Here is a 13,922-nt window from a genome sequence, read left to right on the forward strand (position 1 = left end):
TGCCAGGGCAATCTGGTAGCATGGGACATTGGAAAAAGAATGGAAAAAAAGTTTGTTAGAAATGATGCTGTGCTGAACTGAGATGACTGTGTATTTTTTGATACAGAAAAAACACAGAGACACATCGTTTTTCTTTGCTGCAAAATTTAGGGTGCCCTCTATACTCCTCCTCACACATGGATTTCAAGGTGCACATTCTTAGAGATATTACTTACTCAACCTGTATTAAAAGCACAAAATCTAAGCCAGTAATAACACTAATTTTCCTAAGTTCTCTACAGGTACATACAAAAAAAAAGTGGTTGGTGCCCGAAGCAGCCTGCAAAGTTACACTCACTCACTCTGGGGAAATACATGGTTCAGCCCAGCACGAGTCCTCCCTCCCCTCATGTGGTGCCAAGCCAGTACATGGTCTCCTGGGGTAGGAACTGCCTTCTGGTTGTATAACTGCAATGAGATCTTGCCTGAAAAGCAGGGTACTGGCACAGGACAGCAACTCAAGTAAAACAGTATATACATACTAGGTGCTCAATCCCCTGTAACAACTTTGTATACAATAATAAACAAATAATAATCGTCAAAGACTTCCTATGCCTTATTGCTTAGTCATTCATCCCAAATGTTTCTGATAAAATAAGGTTCCTTTAAAAATAAGATTTATCTTACAGCATAAGCCTGGAAAAGGAAGAAACTTCACGAAGGACAAGAAGAGCTATACAGCAGATACATGACTTAACAGAAGAACAAATATGACACATGAATAAATGTGCTGCATTCCAAAAAAAAAACAATCTAATACTTCAAAAAAGAGCAATATCCCCTTCACGGCTCACTGGTACTCCCTGAGGAATTTTGGAAAACATTCTATTAGGACATGCTTTGGTTGATAATATCATAGGGTTGCTGGGATTTGATTTGACTTTTTTCTTTTCTTTTTTTTTTTATTTTTTTATTTTTTTTTTGGTTTCTTGTTGTTTTGATTTGTGAGAATGAACACTTGTCTCAAAAACAGGATCTTGGTTACTGAGGAATCTGTTTATTTCAGGCCCTTTTTCCTAACTTGGTATCAGTTGGAATCACTCACTGCTCTTGGTATTTTAGGGGCCTAATTTTAGGCCCCAGTTTTTCAGATGTTGGCCAGAGGCCCCACTCGGTGTCTCTACGTAGAAAAAGCACATTGGAAGATTTACTTTTATCTCTGGTGAGGATTCAAGGCTCTGGAAGATTTTTTTCCACTGAGTTCAATAGCTCTAGGTCTGGCCTCCCGCTTCTGACACTGGTTAGCTCCTGAAAAGACAGTGCTGATGAATCGACAATGAGTGTCTGAAAAGGACATAAGATGGACATTTAACTCTGAATTCACTTCAGGCACTCATTAAGTAAAGGGCTGGCTCTGGCTAGCTGCAATTAACCTGGTGTCCGTGCCTGTAGAAGTTGGGATGAGTCAAGTCCGTCACACTCAGGAAGCAGCACCCTAGCACCTACATGACACAAAGAAAAGCCAACACAGCACAGAGAAAAGACGAGAGGATGAACCCAATCCTCTTCTGACAGACCTGGCACCAAGTCTATGCAAGTTCTGTGTCCTGACTGAGCTCCACACTTCAACTGGTACAAGCATACCAAGGAGTTTCTCAGGGATGAGCTATGCATAAGGGAGTGTGCTTTTTGACAGGAACAAAACTTTCCCATAACAAGCAGATGTCATCCTAGAAATCAGTGGCAAGACTTAGTCTCTGGAAAAAGATCCTGGGGCTGGCTTATTGTCCAAAAGGCAGCTCTGTAAAGAACCATATCTCCCCAAGGCACTGATATGCTGCAAAGGGGACATCTCTACTGCTTCATCCTTCACAATATGACAAGCTACACAACAGCTCAGTGCACAGCTTTGATTACTCCTCTTATCAGAGCACCAAAACATTTAATGAGCTTAAAAATCTCATGGCGCAAGTTGTGGTTGTCAGGACTTTCCCTGTGCCCTCACCAGTGAGTGGTGCTAGTGCTGGGCTTGGCCTGTGTCTGCCACACAAAAATTGAGATCTGTTGACTGGAAGCATAATTCCCTCCTCACTCGGGGCATCCATATGCTCAAGATAGGATTAAACTAAAGGAGGAAGAAAAGACACATCTGGAGCAAAAATGTGTTTTAACTAATTTACCTACTGCTACTTTGATTTATTACTGCATCCAACACATCTCTGAGATACCATCTGTCAGTTCCTTGTATGCCACCATTACCTTTCCCTCTGCCCCCAGCCAAGGGGTATGTGGACCACTGATAACTAACAAGAGCTGGGAAGGAAAATACTGAAGGCCCCACTCATAACCAGAGGAGAAGGGGTGGTAGAGAGGATTATTTGCACAGAATTCAGCTTGGGTTTTCAAACCAGTATTTATGGGTTTGGAAAGAGCCAAGAACAAAAGCTTTAAAATAGTTATTAGGGGTTTTATGGAAACTGGATGAATGGATGGTTTCAATGGGAAGCCAAATAAATATAAAAAAAGATAATTTAGGACTGGCAAGGAACCTTAGGATCTTGAAATAATAAAACTAGGAAAAAAAAATAAGAAAATAACGCTTCTGAAAAGTAACACAGCCTCTGGAGTTCAGAACAAACCCATCTGTCTTAACAGCGAAGATGCTATGCTTGAATCGAGGGATAAGAATTGCTACTGTTACTGCCTTCTTATTAATTATTATTATTAACACAACTATGCTGTCCTATGCATTGCACTCCAACCACAGCAATACAGTCAGATAAACCATCCACTAAGCACAAAGATGGCATTTCAGAGAAAAGCTGGAATCATCCAAAAATAACACGAAGCCATATCCACTGAGTGGCTTCTCCCACTTTGCTTTATCTAGTAAGCCATGCGGATGCATTTAAGTCCTTAGACGGTCACAGCGGTGCCTGTACTAACCACAGCAATAATGCTGCAGAGGTGACCCTGAGTTATTTGGAGCTAAGTTTGCGGAGCTCCTTTAGCTGGACACCTCTCAAACCAACCTACAATTCGTGGGGGAAATGGAAAGCTCCTTGCTCCCCTTCCTTTTCTGAAAAAAAATAAATAAAATAAAAATCAGGACACTTATTCAAAGTAGTGACTGTGGCTTCTTTGTACCTGAACACCTACAGCGTAAGTGATGCTGTGGTCTTTTAAACACAACTGCTGGGGACGAGCAGAATGAGCCAGGCACACAGACAGAAGCTGATAATCCTCATGATACAAACCGGTTTTATGCTAGCAAAATTGCGCCTCTAATGGAGTTTCAAAAGTTCCTTACAAAAATAGCATCGTAGGTGTAAGGTAAGTTTTACTAAGTAATATAAGTGCTTTATTATTTAACAGCTGGAAGGTGAGACTAATCCTCAATCTGCTACACACTGTGACAAATAAGGGAAACTGAGGCAGAGAGCAGTAAAGAAATCAGCCAAACAGTGGGAAAAGCAGCAACCAACCCAGGACTTCTGACTCAAGAGCTTATCCTGATTTGGCTAATGCTCCTTTCCTGTGAGCCAAATCCTGGTTCTGGTCTCACTGAAGCCAATGTAAAACTTCCATATATGTGAACAGAGTGAAGATTTGAGTCTTCAGTCTGTCATCTGCACTTTATAGGTTCGTGCCTTTATAGATGGGGCAGATATTTCTTTCTGCTCTGTGGTTCAGCCAGCTGGAGAGTGCTATGTTTATTTTTCTCATTGTACACTAAATATATAGTAATTAAGAAAATAAAAATCTTTCTCCCATATGGAAGATTTTAGTATTTTTAATCACAAAATTGCTCTTCTTCATTTATGGCACTTCCACAGAGAGATCAGTTGCTTGTAAATGTTAGCAGCAGCGATGGCTGTGCTTGTTCTCATCAGGGTCTGCTACAGCAGGCTGGCAGCTCCCTGAGGCCACGAGAGAACAGCTCCTGCCCACCTGTACCCCCCCCCCCCCAAACAAACACTGCTGTGCTCAGTTCTCTCTTTTATTGTCTTCTGGCTGGCAGACAGCTGCCAGACAGTCAGCACGCAGCAGCTAATCAGGGCTCAGGTAAGAGGCTGCCACAGGAGGCAGATTAAAGGCCTGGTCACCTCACCCTCACCTGATGCGGAAGCAAATGAAAATTCTTCATGTGAGATATGAAACTCTAATCTGGGCCATTTGGTAGGGTGCTGACTGATAACCACGCTGTATGCCAGGGCATGCATCTTCACTGTTCCAGGACCTGCTCCGAGGTCGATCCAGATGCCACGTGCCAGTGCTGTGTGACACCTAAGGCAATGGTTTGTGCTCAGGGTGAGCAGGCCAGCAGGGCCTCTCTGCACGAAGGGTTACAGCTATTCTCTCTCCTTCCCGTCCCTTCATGTTTGAGTGCTGCTTCCAGAGAACAAGACTGAAGCTTTGGCCATCTCCCCTTCAGGGAGCAAAGGAACAGGGAACTCAGATTTCCAGTTATGATCCCTGAGACCTACCCTCACTTAGGCTTTTATCAGCTATTGCATACTCTATGACATTTTTAAACCATCAGCAGGTGACTAACATTGTTCTTGTAGAAGAGAAAGGAGCAAGATCGTACAAGCAAAAGATAACAGAACTGAAGATTTAGTCCCATCCCTACATCACTTGCAATGCAGGAAAGAAGGAACTCTTTATTTAATAAGGCATGCCTCTTCTCCACTCCTCTCACTCTGTCAGTGCAGAAACACTGATGGTTCAGCCAGCGGTTAGCTGCAAAAATACTCATCTCTATTTTATTCCAGCATATACATCAGTGAGCACCACCACTTGGCCAAGGAACATGGAGAATATTGAATTTAGTGTGAGCAAACTCTGTCAAGAGTGAAAAACAGTGTCTATTGTAATAACCCTGCTTTGTGATGCTCATTTCTGAAACATTCCTTCTGGGGTAGAAACTTTCTCTACCTTATTCCTCCTCAAAAATGATTTGTCTCTTTTCTTTTGAAAAGATAATGAAAATTCTCCTTAGTCAGTTCCAAACTGTGGGAGGATGAGTTAGGCACGAGGCTTCAACCACTGATAAGGAAGCAGTTGTTAAAAATTTGGGAGAAAACTATAATAAATGACACATTTTAAGAAAACTTACTGTCTTAACTGATATTTTTTAAGTAGCTGGTTATAAACAATCCGACACACTTGAATTAAAGTCAGCATCTACATCAGTTGAATTAGTTCAAAAGAATTAGTTATATCTGCTCTACTTTCAAATACCTTGCCAAAGAAGCCAAAGAGAGAGCTGCTGATAGGCAGAAGAGGGCTGGCAAGCTTCTGCCAGAGAAGACCACGTTTCAAATACACTGTTTGAAATCAACACCAGAGAAGTCTGTAACCACCAAAAGAGACACATTCTCTCTCCAACTCCGGAGGGAGGGGAACTGTGTTGGTGTTTTTTTTTTTTTTTTTCCCCTGCATCATCATTTTAATTTCTGCATACTTAATTTGCATAATCCTAATCTCTAATCAGATAGGGTTATAATGAGCAGCCTTCAACTCAACCACTATAGAGTCACCCTTCTTGAAATAAATATAGTGATCACGACAACACAGAGAGCCAACAGCTCTCATTTTACTGTGTTGGGCAGACCTGAACCTCGCAGACAGAAAGGGATGTATCTGCTACTTGCTCAGACAGTCCATTCTAGGCATCTTTTGGAAACCCAGAAGCAAGGGCAAATTCAAAGAAAGGCAAGGCAGGGGCAAGACTGATTTGTCTATAATGCAAATGACATCAAAAGGGGACCAGATCTCTATCGCAGCAGACTCAGTTGCTGATGCATCAGATGAACAAACCTGTTATACGTGCTCTCTCCTGTTCTCATAGGTGAGGGTACAATAAGCTTATGTGCCTAAATTTAGTCCAAAAATTAAGATACGTACAGATACAGTTTTCCCCATTAGCGTTCTGCTCCCATATACAAAACACTGGAGGCAAACACAAGCAACTTCACTGGGTCAAGCCCCCCACATCATGACACAAAGCTGAATATAGTCCAGAACCTTGCAGGTCAGTGGGGTGGAGCTGGCACAAAGCAAGCAGAGGGACTCGCCAATTTAAAGCTTCTTCCACAGAAAGCACTACTTCATCCCACCAATTCCATGATTTTTAGAGTGAGACGTGAGTGAGAATACCCTCCCCCTGTCCCTAAAGCAGTTGATTTCAGTCATTGAACAGTTCAGACTTGAACAAAACATATGTGCAAATACACTCCTACAACACTAACCTCCAAATACTCCCAAACCCAAATGACATCAAGATTTTCTTTAATTGTTGTATTTTTAAACCCTTGATTTTCTTGTGGTGGGGGCCTCAGAACCATTGGAGACCTTGGGGGGTGGAGGGGTGCCAAAGACAATTGTGGCCTGGGAATATTTGCCAGCTGGACTATGAGATCTATTTTTGGTTCTCAATTCTCTCTCTCTCTCTTTTTTTTTTTTTTTTTTTTTTTTCCTCCCCTCCCTGTTCTCCTTGCAGATCCTGTGTTCTGGCTCACTGGGATCTGCAAATGCCCAGTCTCACAAACTGCAGACCTGGACTGTGCTGGTGTGTCATTCCTTGAAACTGAGAGGGCTAATGCAACAGGGAGTAGCAATTTGATCTGTCAGGAAACCTGCCTTTTCACCAACTGCACTCACTAGCTAGGATTCCTGTTGAACTTTGAGGGCCCAGTTTTGCTCCTATTTACACCCACTCAGCTTTAACAGCTACCGCAGACTTATACTAGGGATACAGAGTTTGGAATCTGGGATTCATTTCCTATTATAAAGAAAGAGAAAAAAAAAAAAAAAAAAAAAAAAGCACACTTTGAATCCAGCTATCTTGCAGACTGAAATTTTGTTCTACATCTTTCCTTTCAATGCCACAGTCTCCTCTGCTCTTTCTGCCTACTTCCAACTTTCAGATGAACTGCTGAGATGCTGAAATTTAAACTACATGAATACATACCATATAAAACAATCACAAAGACTGCTGGTTCAATATCTTCCTACCTACCCTTCCTACATCAAAGCAAGAACCTCTGGTTGCCTGACACAGCAAATAAGATCTTGCAAACATGACTGGAATTCTGCTCAGAAGTGGTAAGTGCCACAAGAGTTAGTCCCCGAGGCTGCTGCCCACCACAAAGATGTGTGAGAGTGTCCTGAACTCAATCCTCAGCTGAAGGGCAGCACACAGCACCGAGATGCCTTCTTCACAAACAGCTGAAAACAGAGTGTGACAAAAAAGGAACTGATCTGCTCCACCTGGCAGAGACAACTATACCTAGCAGCTGCATACAGAAAGGGGAGTGAGGAAAGGCTTTTGGATCACATATGCCTTCATCGTGGAGAAGGGCAGAGAACAATACTCTTGTGTAATAATTATAAGGTGCTGTCAGAAACAGAGGTCTGAAAGGAATGTCACGAGCAGGAGGAGGACACTAAGGATGCTGATAATCACACAGTGGTGTGGGAAAAACTGAGGCTGAAGGAGAGGAGCTCCTAGAAGGAAAAATATAGAATCTCATTAATATGAACTACTTCACAAGGGACTGAAAGGAAACACAGTCCTTACCACCCTCAGAACAAGACACTACATATTATACATGCACAGTCTGGGAAAAAAAATCCACATCTCTAGCAGAAGACTACCTGTGGCCACTTTGCAATCAATTACCTGAAATGTCCTTTCCTAATTCTTTCGTCTTTTCCTTATGAGTCAGCTCCTGCAGGACCCGAAGCAAAACAGATCCACAGCTCAGATATAAGAGAGCTTGTTCTATACACCCGTTTTATCTTTAGTAACCAGAGCCAGCTAGATAGCTAAAAACAGATTTTTAGATAGATAGATAAAAACAGGTTTTCACAACCCTGTTAGAAAGCAGACAGTAAAGACGTATGGGAAGGTAAATCTAGATGATCACTGCAAAGAGCACTATTGCATCCTTCCCCCCCACACATCCCAGAAGGCCAACTCTGCCCCTTTGTCCCCACTGCATTTTCAGAGCTTGAGCTATTAACTAGACACAATATGCTAAACACCACTTGGAATCCATGGTCTTGTCTGGAGAGTTTGTCTTATTCCTCATCCTAACGAAGACGTCCTTCTGTAAGCCTTACTGACAGTGCCCATTTTACCACATTTCAGTCACTTCCAGAGTATCATCTGGATGTGCCACAAACATCAAATGAGGAACAGCTTGCACGAACAAAAGCAGAATCATGCCAGATGTGCTTGTCCAAATTATTTGGCAAGCAACAACTATACTAGGAAAAAACAGATAAATGAGGAAAAAATAGAGAAGTTATTTCCTTACAAAATTATTCTTAATAAATAACTTGACTCACTGTCCTAAGAATAATTTGTCTGGGATGTGGTACTTAAACTGTTTGGAAATTTCCTTTTGAACTGCTCTTCACGCACAGCTTTTGTCAGAATTTACTTTGTTTTATTGGATCAGAGGACCAGAATTACACTCTAGCACTCCGTAATTCTTTCTGTATACAGTTTGAGTTGCAGAACTTTTTAGCATATCTGTCTGGGTCACACATCTGTGGGTAACACCCATACAGGATTAAATACCCTAAGCAGGAATCGGGGGCTTTGCAGTCTGTGCCTGTTCAGAGTAAAGCACCTAATGGCAAAGTTAGGCTTAAGCACACAAGTAGGATTTGGATGTGCAGGCTCAGCCAGCAGCCAGTACACCCTACGTGCTACCACTGCTTAGAATGACTTCCCTACTATCTTCTGTGTGTCCTTCTTTTCCTCCCCTGAGACCTGATGTCAGAGGAAGGGAGTTTAGAGCTTCTCTCTCTACCAGTGGGTCATTTTTACTCTCTTACATTAATGGGAATTGCAGGTGCACTTCAGGCAGAACATTAACTTCTTCAAACAGTAGAGAAAAGGCTACATGCACCTGGGGAGGAAGAATATACATCCGTTTGTGCAATCTCAGCTTTCAAGGGGAAACGTGCAGTGGAAAAAGAAGGAATGATAGGGGAAATTAAATTAAAGTGCAGGAAGAAGAATATTAGTAACAGAAGGGAACTTCTACCTGTGATGCTGGCCAAAAGGCTTTCAAGATGCTCAGTGAGAATACACGGGTGTGCAGGAAGCCTGTCAGACTATCCAAATACGATGCTGACTCGGAGAGTTCTGGAGAAATTGCTCTACTTCTACAGTCTCGCTGCTCAGTCCAGCTCTGACATCAGTGGCTCTCTTGTCCCTTGTTTCTCTGGGTCAGGAAGAGCCAGGCAGGACAGCCCTTCAGGCAGGCATTCCTCCAGTATCTCTTGGCTCTCCTGCCAACCCGCCTGGTGCATGTTCAAAGGCACTGCAAGTGAAGCAGGGCGGCATTCTGAACGACGTGGCTTCTTGATGCCGAATCCACTGGCAGGAGAGTATTTGGGTACGATTTTCCTAGGTACTGCATACCAAAGTACATAGGAGGTTGTGTCCACTTGCAGTCCAAGCAATTGGCTTGGGCCTGCAAAACTGTCCTCCACAAGCCCCAAGACATCCATGAGCCTCTCAGAGGACACCACAGGGATCTCAAACATGCTTATACTCCTCCTACCCCTGTAATGATGTTCTTCTATGCCTTCTCAGAGTCTTACCTTTACCTAGGCTCTGGCCTAACACCTGTTCCTCAAGCTCCTCATCACAGGATCAGTCCTGTCACTCAGCCTACTCTGCTCTTTGCCCAGCTGATCTCTCAAAAGCATTGATTAAATCACGTGGAAGGAGCTAATCGTACTTGTCCCAGCTGTCTTTCAACCCAGGGAGGGCTGGTTGTCCCCTGCTCCTCATTTCATTTTAAGATGTCTTCATACATTATTCTTTCCTGTCGCACTGATTCCTCATCCCAAACAGTCTTAGCCTGCTCTCAAATAACTTCCAGAGCCTTTCTGCTCTGCACTGCAGCTTCATTTCCAGGTATCTTGCCAGTACCTTGTGCAGTGTCATTAAAACGTCCCTATCTCCACAGGTCACCTGCCTAATACACCTGGATTGTATTTGTACTGGCAGAGTACCGCCACCCCTGAGCACCAACACTGATGTCTCAGTTCAATTTTAATACAGAAAATTGCTTAAACAAACAAGCAAATAAAAACCAACAGCCACATGTAAATAATAGAATAGGACTTCCTTTCCCACTCCTCCCTTTAAGTTCACTGAGGTGACAAGGTTTCTGATATGAACAGCAGCCCTTTGAGTAAAACTTGGCAGGTTTCACACCACTCATTTCTCTTAGGCCAGCACAGGGCTGTATGACATTAACAGCGTCCAGCCGTGCCACTGACAGGAGGAAAATAATTTCTTCTCTTAGCAACGACCTTCCAGCTAGTATGCTTGCAAAGCATACTAAGTGCTAACAGCCTTTCTTTACATCATTGATTTTCCCAGATCATTGTCAGGATTTCTGGTAATAGGTTAATTAGTCTCACAAGAAAGAGGTGATGAATATATCCACTAAGACTAAACCACAAGGAACTGCAAAGAATGCAAGGACATGAGAGCTGTGTGATTGAAACGACGGACCAACTCAGTGCACAGGTTGTGCTGCACCTCATCACCCTCCTCTCTGTAATGTTATGAACTGGGATGCAGTCAGGCTACCTCTGATCTGACAGAACTGAGCAGCCCCCAGTCTAATCATGGGCAGTGCTCACTTTGGGATCTGTGCACAGACTCTCTTATTGAAGATCTCATGGTTTTGTCATTTAGCTCTGCACATTTCATTTCACCACATTCTGTCTACTTCCACCCAAACAAGTTACTTTTATTCCCCACATTTATCTCTGTTGATCAGCACTATCTTTAGCAACGCTCATTCATGTAAGAGAGAAAAATGCTCAAGAATGTTGAGGGCATGCCCTCACATGGTTACACAGTCCCACAGCAGGTGACCCTGAATCTGGAATAACAAATGCATGCTCTGTTCCACTTGAGTAAATTAATGCTGCTGAAAGACACAGAAAACAAGGCTCCTGCAGGACCAGGCTGATGTGGCAGTGCTACAGGCTCCATACAGTGCTATGCTGTGCAATACAAATACAACCATTTGTTCAGACCTAGCTCAGGTATCTCTAACTTGGCAGTACTCCACATAGTACACGCTAGCCCATACAGATGCTTGGTAGCATCCTCCAGTACTCTGGGTAATCACCACAAAAAAGACATAAAGGTGACTGAAAACATGCCAGCCTTTGCATTATCTACTATCACTATTTGACCATTTTTTAAAGTCCACATCATTCACCTCATTTCTAAAGTGGCTATACTTGCAGAAGAGAAATGTCTCTTGATATTTGGTTATAACACAAAATGGTAAAAACAAATGTTCAAGGAAATTCTGTCTTGCATTCTCAAGTAAAGAGAGGAAAGTTTGGCCAGAGTTTACTGTCAATTAAAAACAATAAAATTGTACCTTAATAACAATTGTTTATATCACTCTACTGCAACTTCTTTAAGGTCTATATTTTTTAATACTTGGAATTTGTATGGCACCAACCACATCTAGATATGTTTTATTTCTTGCATATTTCATGTTTCACTCCCCCGTATCTACATCCTACTGAACTGTGAAGTTTCGAAAGTGTTACTTATCCATTTCTCTTATATGATAGTAACAAACACAAATCACAGCATACTACAAGATTTATCTCAAAATCCACAAGAGACAGGAGTACATCTAGATTAAGAGGTCTCAAGTTCAGGGGACTCGGTAGTAGCTAGACCATCTGTGCTATCCTCTTCTCATAATCATGTTTAATGCTTTGCTGAAACCACACCTGCATGCCAAACTGGACAGATTCACATCCTCATGACCGGAGAGAAGCACAGTTTTAACACTCTCGTGCAATCTTTTCTGGCTTGGTTTTGCTATTTGTAGTATCACTAGGGAAACCAAACTTGAGACTGGTGATCTTTATTCAACATGTGTCCTCCCCAGACGTGATCTCAGCAAACTTATGTATCACTTAACTCCAGGCTATTCCTTCCTATACAAACACCCATGAAACCAGGTTGAACTGCAAGGTAAGTGACTACTGCTATGAATGTGAGCAGCTTTTTAAGGCCAGTACATAAAGAGCTACAGTGACCTCTAATGGCAGGCTGCCAAGCTTTTGGAACTACATTACCTGTGATGCTAAACAGTATGTGTTGGATATTTATTCCAAAGATAACGGATCACACCTAGCTCTCACTGGAAAGTCTCACAGCACTTTATAGCTGGGGGGTGGAATTACCCATGGGAAACACAAGGCAAAGGGGGTATGATGTGACTTACCCACAATCAAACACCTAGTCTGGAACAGCCACGAAGGATACACGTCAGGGCTTCCGAATTCCAATCCAATGCTTTCTCCATGTGAAACTGTCGATAAAACAGGTAAGATAAAATTCAGCACAGATTCCATCTTAAATCCAGGCTCCGGTCTACCCTTCTGTGGCAGCTAGCGCCCTTTCCAAAGCATTCACCTGCATTTTTTAATAAAATGACCACTGTGTGCCAGTGCTTGATATTGTTTTGTGTCTGTAGAAAGACAGAGTTTTGGTTACAGGAAATCAGAAAATGAACAAAAGAACACTTCACAGCCAGTACAGCTGCCACAGTACAGCTGGCTTGTAGCACATCATGTAGCAGGGGTGAATTTATGCTTAAGGCAGATTTCACATAGACAGAAAGACCCGAGGAACCAGTAAGGTAGCAGGAACCACTGGATTTGGGTGAACCAAATCCATGAATATTCTCACCTCTCAGCAAACACACAGCAGTAGGACTTAACTTAGCACATAGTAAAAGAAGTTTCACTACGACATCATGACCCTACACAAAGAGAGGGCTGAGCACCTGCATTGAGACAACATCCAGTAATTATTTGTTGAGCCACAGCAATATGAGCATATATTTGAATCCAAGCTATTTTCCCATGGCCACAAAAGAAGCCCAGAGCACACCAGAGTGAAGGACCTAATAGTTTCCCAGAACCACAAATACTGTGCCAGTGTTTCCCTGCTTCACTTGACAATGAAAAATAACATACAGGTGTATCCCTTTATCAGAAGATCACTATTTCTATAATTGTTTCAATATGGTAGGGTTTTTTTGTTTTTGTTTTTTTAAGTATTACTCATTTAAACAGCTACTGAAAGCATCAAATCAGTAATAATACAGATTTATAGCAGACTTGCAATAACAAAGTTTGTAAAGTATTCTTTCTAGACATGAACATCTTGACAAAAATAAATTTTCAGCTGTGCTTAGCTAATTCCATAGTTATTCACTGTCAAGTTTCTTGGACTTCAGAAGCAAACATACTGCAGGTCATGGTCTGCAGGACTGGATGGGACCCCAGAGCTCAGGTTCCAGGTAGGCTGTAACTGGGGATATCCTACACAAAGAAACACCTCTCTGGTTGACACTCACTCCCTTGGGTATTCTGCCCAAGAAATCCAAGTACAAATTACAGGGGACACAGGCTGGAAAAACAAATAACCTCTAGGTGTTAAAAAAAAAAAATAATTTAGGGAAATTATTAGGCAAAAAAATAGAGATAAAAATGGGGAAAAAAATAGGGAAAATGTTTGCTTTCTGTTTTCTCTTGCTGCTGAGGACAACTTCACCGGATTTCTCTTGGTCAACAGATCTGGCTGACACTTGTATCTCTTGGAACATACAGCCAAAGAGGTGCATTGAATTTTTATCCTGCCATCCTGCTATCAACAGGCATATGACCATTTTCACAACAGTGATGTAGACTAAATGTCCTCAGTTACCTCTGGTTTACTTGTGAATTGTCAGCTCTCTGACACTTTCAGGCAGTATTAAGTACCTCGAAGAACTGGGCCAATATCCAGGGCACAGATCTGGCACGTGATAAATATTAAGTGCAGTATCTCCTTGTTACCACAGCAACTTGAAAAA

General features: G+C 42.3%; 1 protein-coding gene across 2 annotated transcripts in view; it reads right to left on the reverse strand.

Annotated features, from left to right (window-relative positions):
* The window catches only part of OSTN (osteocrin), a 55,210-nt gene extending 42,300 nt beyond the window's left edge, over nucleotides 1–12,910 (reverse strand). Inside the window, exons 1-2 of one of the 2 annotated variants that reach the window (XM_035334238.1) lie at nucleotides 12,881–12,910; nucleotides 12,285–12,375 (exon numbers count right to left, since the gene is read on the reverse strand). The gene's annotated coding sequence lies outside the window, so the exon portion shown is untranslated. Of the gene's footprint in view, nucleotides 1–12,284; nucleotides 12,376–12,751; nucleotides 12,855–12,880 lie in introns of those variants that run through there. The other variant, XM_035334237.1, reaches the window with a different exon arrangement.
* Between the last annotated feature and the right edge of the window lie 1,012 nt (nucleotides 12,911–13,922).

This window comes from Oxyura jamaicensis, chromosome 9 (genome assembly GCF_011077185.1).
Source record: "Oxyura jamaicensis isolate SHBP4307 breed ruddy duck chromosome 9, BPBGC_Ojam_1.0, whole genome shotgun sequence".
NCBI lineage: Eukaryota > Metazoa > Chordata > Aves > Anseriformes > Anatidae > Oxyura > Oxyura jamaicensis.